The sequence below is a fragment of the Coregonus clupeaformis genome, unplaced genomic scaffold (assembly GCF_020615455.1).
Source record: "Coregonus clupeaformis isolate EN_2021a unplaced genomic scaffold, ASM2061545v1 scaf0413, whole genome shotgun sequence".
Taxonomy (NCBI): Eukaryota; Metazoa; Chordata; class Actinopteri; order Salmoniformes; family Salmonidae; genus Coregonus; species Coregonus clupeaformis.
Window position 1 is genome coordinate 130,694 of NW_025533868.1, and position 8,906 is coordinate 139,599.

An 8,906-nucleotide genomic window follows, 5' to 3' on the forward strand; every position below is an offset into this window, starting at 1 on the left:
GTGATAATGTACTAGGTAGCTTTACTACTGAACTTTTACCTTCCACTTCCATGTCCTCCAGGTATCTGTAGCATGGCTATGACTGTAGTACAACATGCCACAGCTATGCAGGATGAGCATGCAGCCACAAACAACTCCCTCTCAGGCCACAGCTGTCATTTATATTGACAGGACGGAAGCCTCCCCAGAGAGGACACATCTCCTTTTCAAAGGGGTGTTGTTAAGACAGGGAAAAACATAAAACGGTATATTGTGAGGAGGAAGTCGTTCAGACATCTTTGTGGTACATTCAATTCTAGTCTAGCCAATAAAGGTGAGTTCGGAAGAGAGAAAATAATTTGTTGAGGTTCCAACAGTGACATTCTCTTCCTCCCCAGAACAAACCTCTCCCAGATCAATGTTAAATGATCTATTTCCACTGGCCAAGGCTCAATAGCTGACACACTGATTGGACTCATTGTCTTTTGACTTCCCCCAGAGCTCTATGTGTTGATTTTCTGTACAAATAAACATGACTCATGATGGTTTAAGGGCCTATACTCCAAAGGTGACATGGATAGATTGCCACTTCCACTTTACCAGCACTCAAGCAACAGTCACTACCGTGTCAGTCTATGGGGGCTTTGGAGGTGTGATGCTCACAATAAAACAAACACAGTTAATAAAAGCTATGGCTTATTGTTTAACTTTTCACCAGTTTGGTCCAATAGCCCAATCAGGAATAGAGGCAACAACATTTTTAGCTCAGACAGAGTAAGCATAATTAAATCAATTTGGACTGTTTTCTTATTGCTTGTTATTCATTCATTGATTCATTCCTAGTATTGTTGGAATCTGTCCAATACTCATAGGATGATGAAATAAATAACCTAGTGAGGGCTAGGGGAGACCATGGGAAAGAGTTCTCTGTCTTGTCTGTGTGGCGTCGTACTCCCAGCTCCCAGCTCTGCTTGGCTGGGCTGTGTGGCTGTGTGGCTGCAGCGTGGAGCAGGCGGGTTCCAGGCTTGACAGAGAGCAGAGCCCAGTGGGAGAGGTCTGCAGCCGGGGCTCTCAGGAGGAGGGCTGCTCCCTTCCAGACAAGGTCATACTTGCCTCTGGTCATTATCATCTGGCCAGGCAAGGAAGCACATTCACATGCAGGAACCATTAGAGCCGGGCAGAGACCAATTACACACAGCAAAGGGCAAACAGCAAGGGGACATCAATGAAGCCAGCCAGGGTCACTGAGGTCGCGCATCTCAGAGGTCAATTTTGTCATCATATCAGATGAGCTTCATTTGCAAATAGCCTGCTGCTGAAGAGATGGAGGGAAGGAAAATAATACAACAGTAAGCACACATTTAGAGATTCCATTATGTTTCAATGCAATCAATTTGGGGGTCATGCTCTGGTATGCAATAGCATACTTATCTGAATTGTCTCTTTTACAGCATCCATACAAAAAGCAGTCTCATTGGCAAAGGATGATAGGATAATAAGTGTAGGGTCATTTAAGACAACATTATTCCCCTTGGACAGAGTGCTTGACATTCCTCCATGTCTTTACTTAGACAAAGATGATGGCTTGTGTATGCTCTGGCTAGAGTTTGTGTCTGTGTTCAGTCAGTACAAGTAGATGTAGTAGGTGAGAACCTAGTCAGTAACCCTGGTCCTTACAGTAATCAGATCATCCCCTGGAGATAATTTAGTAAGGTGAAGAGTAGATCCAGTCAGTGTGCTCTGTGTGTCTCTGACGGTTTCCAACCACTGAGAGTGGGTCACCAGTGGCCCACAAGTGGTGAGCTGAGAAACCTCACATATAAACATGCTTAATGACACATCCAGCACTTTAGGCAGAGGTAGCAAACACTGAGGTCCAGAGCTCTTGACAAACGAACAGGGATGGGGTTTCTTTTGGCTGGGGAGAGAGCTCTGGGGGGATTGTGCCAAGCAGCAAACAGCCTCCTAGCTCTTCCTGACAGGCTGACGGATCCCATGTAGAAACCCCAAGCCATCCATCCACCACACAAACCCTCCAGTTAACCCCCAGCTGTTTCACAAGCAGGATGTGAGAACAACATGACCATGTCACTGACAGGCTAATAGATGTTGTACCACTCCCCCAGTCCTCTGTACTGCAATATGCAGCACCCTTCACCACAGACAGTGACAGCAGTGGGGACAGAGACGTGATTAACCACAACACCTCTATCTTCCTCCTGGCACCACGTCTGTATGGCCCTGTTTAGCAGGTGAGCCCTATCACTCTATTCCCCTGTCCTCCTTACGTCATATCTCAGTCCTAAAGGAACAACCCTCCCCTCCCTCCTCCCTCCTCTCCCCTCTCCCGCCACACAGGGGTGATCAGCTGGAGGAAATCAAGCCCTACTCTAAATTTCCTCTCAACTGATTAAGATAAACTGCTTTTCAGCCATGGTTACCCCCCAACCAATCAATTAAAGCAATCAATTAAAGGCCTGCCGGCTGAGCCTTTGGTAATTGAGGGTTGAATAAACACAGGCCGCTGATACCGATGATAATGCTGTAACAAAGCTGCGGCTGCGAAAAGGGCTTGAAAAATGTAATTTCTGGGATTTGAATAAGCCGCATTTGTAAAACATCTAAAGAGAGCAGGATGATTATTTTCCTCCCGTGCAGAAGCAGCTCCAGCTGGGTGTTTCCTGTGTGTTCCCTGCCTGCCAGAGATGTTGCCCCAGGACCTTAAATATTGAATGTAATCTCCACACCAGGTCTTTCCAATTGGCTGTGGCCAGTAGAATTCAAACATGCCCTGTGTGCCAACGTGGCCTCCAGTGAAAACACTTACTCAGAAGAGAGTGAAGAGACTCTTTGGCCAGGCCTGCCTCTCCACTGCTGGGTGCTAGTCCAAGAGGTGGGGAGGTAGTCTGACACTTCACTAATCCAATAAACCTACACTAGCACTCCCTGGCACATTCACTTTGACATGTCTGCCATTTAAGAAAGTATTTTGATGTACGTGGATATACAATTAGATAAATAAACAGTAACCTTGACAAACGGTAAGAGAATGAATAAAACGATCACTGTTTCTTTTCCTTCTGCTCATTAGTTGAGTTAACAGTTACCAAACTGTGTAAAAAATAACTTTAAAAAAGAGGAGTTAGAGAAACATGAAAACCTCTCTGGGAGCAGATAAACAGTATCCTAGAAAACCACAAATCCAGTCGATTTCCCCCTCCTACATTAGTTCTTTATTGGAGTCTTTTAGGTTTTTTACTGCATGGTTTTACTCACTGGCAGGCGCAGGCTTATAAAGAGTGGGCTGTCCGTTTGGTTTGAATTAGTTTGCTTTTGTTGAGGTTGGGTGACTGTAACTCCTATGGGATTTCCAGGTTGGTGGTGAGCAAATCCAAGAATATGAAGTGAAGCCTCATTCCTCCCTCCCTCCACCCTGCTGTCTGGGCTTTGTGAAGTGCTCTAGTGATGGACTCCATGCCAATCTGCTGGGCTCCACTGGAGGAGAGAGGAATTAAAGACAGAGGGTGGCGTGATGGGTCCTCGTTTAAGCGTTTTAGATTTGCGTGACCCCTCTTCATCAGGAGGTCACCCATTTACATGCCTGCACTGTCGGGGTGAGGATCTGAGCCTAGCCTCTTCGTAAAGTCTGCTTCCGTGTTTTGATCACTCACAGCAGGAGATATGGCCAGAAATTGAGATTGTGTTGTGGTGTGTGTGTGTGTGTGTGTGTGTGTGTGTGTGTGTGTGTGTGTGTGTGTGAGAGAGAGAGAGAGAGAGAGAGAGAGAGAGAGAGAGAGAGAGAGAGAGAGAGAGAGAGAGAGAGAGAGAGAGAGAGAGAGAGAGAGAGAGAGAGAGAGAGAGAGAGAGAGAGAGAGAGAGAGAGAGAGAGAAAGGGCATGTGTGTGTAAATGTAAGTTCAAGAGAAAGACCAAGAGAGAGATAGTGTATATGTATGTGTTTGAAAAAGAGACAGACAGATCTATACGTCTGGGTTTGAGTGAGTAGGATGAGCTGGTGATGATTTAAAAATATATTTTGAACAAACTCTAGAAGACAATGCTTTCTCAGAGACAGCTCCTCTTGCTTTCATTGGAAATTGTGTGTGATCTATGTTGTCTAGGTCAATGGTGACTTTAGGTCTTATAAACACAACTTGTCAGATCCTGGCCCTTCAGTACTTACAATATAAAACCTCCCTCTTCTCCCATTTGTTTACCCCAGTAAGTAATATATACACTATATATACAAATGTATGTGGACACCCCTTCAAATTAGTGGATTCGGCTATTTCAGCCACACCCGTTGCTGACAGGTGTATAAAATAGAGCACACAGCCATGCAATCTCCATAGACAAACATTGGCAGTAGGATGGCCTTACTGAAGAGCTCAGTGACTTTCAACGTGGCACCGTCATAGGATGCCACCTTTCCAACAAGTCAGTTCATCAAATTTCTGCCCTGCTAAAGCTGCCCCGGTCAACTGTAAATACTGTTATTGTGAAGTGGAAAAGTCTAGGAGCAACAACGGCTCAGCCGCGAAGTGGTAGGCCACACAAGCTCACAGAACGGGACCGTCGAGTCTGTCCTTGGTTGCAACACTCACTATCGAGTTCCAAACTGCCTCTGGAAGCAACGTCAGCACAATAACTGTTCATCGGGAGCTTCAAGAAATGGGTTTCCATGGCCGAGCAGCCGCACACAAGCCTAAGATCACCATGCACAATGCCAAGCGCCAGCTGGAGTGGTGTAAAGCTCACCACCATTGGACTCTGGAGCAGTGGAAACGTGTTCTCTTGAGTGATGTATCACACTTCACCATCTGGCAGTCCGACGGACGAATCTGGGTTTGATGATTCAGGCTCCTTAGTTCCAGTGAAGGGATATCTTAACGCTAAAGCATACAATGATGTTTTAGACGAATCTGTGCTTCAATCTTTGTGGCAACAGTTTGGGGAATGCCCTTTTCTGTTTCAGCATGACAATGCCCCCGTGCACAAAGCGAGGTCCATACAGAAATGGTTTGTCGAGATCGGTGTGGAAGAACTTGACTGGCCTGCACAGAGCCCTGACCTCAACCCCATCGAACACCTTTGGGATGAATTGGAACACTGACTAGCAAGGCCTAATCGCCCAACATCAGTGCCGAACCTCACTAATGTTCTCGTGGCTGAATGGGAGCAAGTCCCCGCAGCAATGTTATAAAATATAGTGGAAAGCCTTCCCAGATGAGTGGAGTCTGTTATAGCCGCAAAGGGGGGACCAAGTCCATATTAATGCCCATAATTTTGGAATGAGATGTTCGACGAGCAGGTGTCCACATACCTTTGGTCATGTAGTGTATCTGCCTGAACGGTGGAGGCCAAGCTACACAGGGAGAAAATGCTGTACTCTGCTTCAGCTCATTATCTAACAGGCACATAACATAATTTAACATTTCCTTTGTGTTCAGGGGCACCGCGGCAATTAGCTAACAAGTGGGTCATCCATTAAACAGGCCCGTGGCCCTGGGAGAGCTATAAGCCTCTAGGGCAACACTACTATTCTGTGTAGTAGAACAGCATACTGTAGAGAGAACGTCCATTAGTAAACATTTAGAAAATCACTTTGAATATGGTCTCCATGGGTCATTACTTGTAGTGATTATTTGCAACAAATACATATGGCCTTTTGTTTTCTCTTCTGTGTTTAAAGTCATCCTCTCAGAATCTGTTTTGTGTCACTTGTAAACTTATAGAGTCTATACTATGAGTGCTGAATAAATAGACCTCTTCTATACATGAGCCTATACCGCCTATACGTTATAGGCTCAGAATAAGTGAAACCGAGTTTGTAATCTTTGGTATAAAAACTGCAGGGATGTATAAGGTAACAAATAAATTCATCTGTAACACTGTATTCTTCCCCAGCTGTTCAAATGGCATAAATAATGAAAACATATTGCTTTTCCAGAGATTGCAATATGTGACCCACTGCTCCAGTCCAGCGTCAGTGAGGAAGGAGCCACAGAGACAGAGGGCTGTAGGGAGACGGTACCAGGGAGGACGGTATTGACCCGTTCCCTCCACTGTGATCCCATTCTGTCAGCTCCTCAGAAACGCACAAAGAATGGCCTGCTCCGGCCTGGACAAGACACTGCCTTTGAAACAGTTTACTTCAAAATAAATACGTAATGCGGCATGCTTTTCTGATGAAATAATTCATCGAACACACTAACATTTGTAATAGCTAACCAGACCCTCACAACGTTGGAAGAGTAGACTCAAGGCTGATCAATAGAGGCCTTGGGGTTTTTATTTACTGTTCCCTGATCAAGGCTGTGAGATTAGTATAGGTACAGTGTAAATAGGACTGCTCTCTGTGCAAAGGATGCAGCGGCTCCACAGCTCCGCTGAACAGGTTGGACTACCGCTCTCTCATTAATATGATTAGATAAACAGCCTTCGGGCTGTGAGAATGCAGAGCAGAAGCAGCTCAATGGACGCCGCCGCACTCTACCGTCAACAGCAGAGGCACAATGGCAGGCCACGGTTTGTTTTTCACCGGCCCCACTGTTGCTCCTGTTTGTGAACAGAGGTTATGAGGATCTATAATTCCAAGCAGAATGCATAATAGAACATAAAAAAAAGAAGACAGTCACATTCAATCTGCCACCGACAGGAAATAAAACTATGACTAATCCATTGAAAAGTTATGTGCATTGAATGTATATATATTTTTTAAACAATTACTTTCTCAGTGTATGTTCAGAATAAGGAATTAGTTAAAGTTTATAAAAGAGAAAATAAAGTTATTCACATACGATTATACTATTTGGTTGGTGTGGCTGTACTGAAGTACTCCAGACAAGCTTCTTTAGAGGTTGTCATCTAGTGGGTAATTATGATTGGCCTCTGTGTCATAATCGGAGAAGAGTGGCGACACTTCTACTGATCTATTCATCTCTTAGTGCAGTCGACTTATCTCTACCCTGCTGTATCTTGAAACAGATTTTCACCTCCTCACTCAACTAGACAGACAACCCAAGTGTTATGAAGATGTGTTCCATATTCAGCATATTCACTAGAAGCAGAGATTTCCAGCTCAACATGTGGCAAAGCTAGCTCTAGGTGACAATAGTCATCATAACTGGAGTTATTAATAATGTCATGCACTGATAATTGTTCATCAAAATTCAAATGAAATTAGAACAAACTACAATTCTATAAGATAAGAAAATATATTTAAATGTTTTTTGCTTCTAAAATAATTGCTGATAGTACAGTTGGATTCCAATCTAAAAGATCACCATAGATACAGTAGCATAATGTTACTGGAATCTCCAGACATCTAAGATTCCTTTTTGAGAAATGTATCCATTATGAACCTTCATCCTAGAAAGCTATTTGTTTTAATGTACAAGCTAAGTAGTCCTATGGTACCACATTGCCTTATTATAACTAGTCCTATTGTATTATGCTAAATGGGCTACCCATAAATAGAATGAGCAAATATAATGCCAACCTCAGTTCATTACTATATGATCAAATACTTTCTAAGTTGCTGTTAGAAAAGTAACTAAACCTCACTAGCAGCTAGTACCTTGCCTACAGTACACATGGAACGTATCCCTTAAAATATTGAATCGAGTGTAAAAGCAGACTTACAGGTTACAGCAAGACCAGAACTATGTAGATTGGCTTCATACAATGTACGCTGAAGAGGGTGGATGGTTTACTTGCCTCAGGCCTGTAGTGGGGGTCACTGTCAATAAGATCTGAAGGAGTGTGTTGAGGTGATGTGATCTTGTTTGCAGATCGCTGAGTTGGAACGCGTCACAGACAGAGCAGTACCATTGTAGTCCAGTAGATGGAACTCCACTGTGGGGATAACCTGGAAAAAGGTAGTACTCAGTCGGTGTGCCCTTGGTAAGGGTTTTATCTGAGGTTAGAGTAAATAGCACAGGCATTACTATCCTCTGATATTATATTCTAACTGGTGATTATATTCTTAAACATCATTATACATTTCTGCATGACATCATTGTGTTTCCTATGTTTACTCTATGATTTTAGTTCCTTTCCTTTATAGCCTGATGATGCACACTGATGTACTTTTTATTTTATTTTATTTAGAAATATTAATATTGCAGTCATCAATGGTAAACCATGAATAAACTATATAAAACACAAGCCACAAAGGTTTCATTAAAACATTGGAAAGGACAATGAAGGTAGCAAAAAGCCAATATTCTCCGTTGAGGTATTTAAACATGGAAAATGAACCAAAATAATTGTACTCTGGATTAAAGTTAACCCGGATAAAAATAAAAATAAATAAAAACATAAACAAATGAAAACTGTCGTAGAGAAAGTGGATAATGAAAGAGAGTAATTGAATCTGATTCCAGCTTTGGGGAGAGAGAGAAAGAGACATAGGAAGTGAGGGTGTACTCCCGTCTGTCTGTCCTGCTAGTGCTGCATGGCGGGACTGCTACAGTTGTGCTACAGGGGAGACTGACTGTGGAGACTGACTGCAGCAGATAGCTGAGACGGACACGGCTGGATCCCTTGCCCCTGTGAGACGAGCGTTAGCCGGGCAGAGTTTACACTCTCTCAACGCAGGGTGATGGAAAAGCCAGATTATTCCTGTCAAAGTGCAGAGCAACAATGCAGCCTGGTACTTTGTTTCCCTATTTTCAAAGGATTTTGTTCTTTGATAAAGGCCTGGAAACGGTTAGTGACATGCTGGTGGGAACCTATGGAAAAGAATACACTTTCTATCAATTGTGTTGTTCTTATCCCAGAGTGGCGTTTGGTGGGTGTGGGAATAGCGTGCATTCTGGGCGCTGCTGCTCAGAGATAGCATTCAGAGGCCAGGGCACAGAACAGCTCGCATTCAGCCGAGGGAACCAGAGGCCTACACCGTCTGCCGCATTGTACACAGGAATG

The 8,906-nt window shown here is 43.8% G+C and overlaps 1 long non-coding RNA gene across 1 annotated transcript; it reads right to left on the reverse strand.

The window, feature by feature from the left end:
• Positions 1–664: 664 nt before the first annotated feature.
• Positions 665–7,724, reverse strand: LOC121556196. The gene is made up of 2 exons (XR_005998114.1): positions 7,623–7,724; positions 665–1,294 (listed from the first exon to the last, which is right to left on the reverse strand). It is a non-coding gene; the product is annotated as an uncharacterized LOC121556196 (long non-coding RNA).
• Between the last annotated feature and the right edge of the window lie 1,182 nt (positions 7,725–8,906).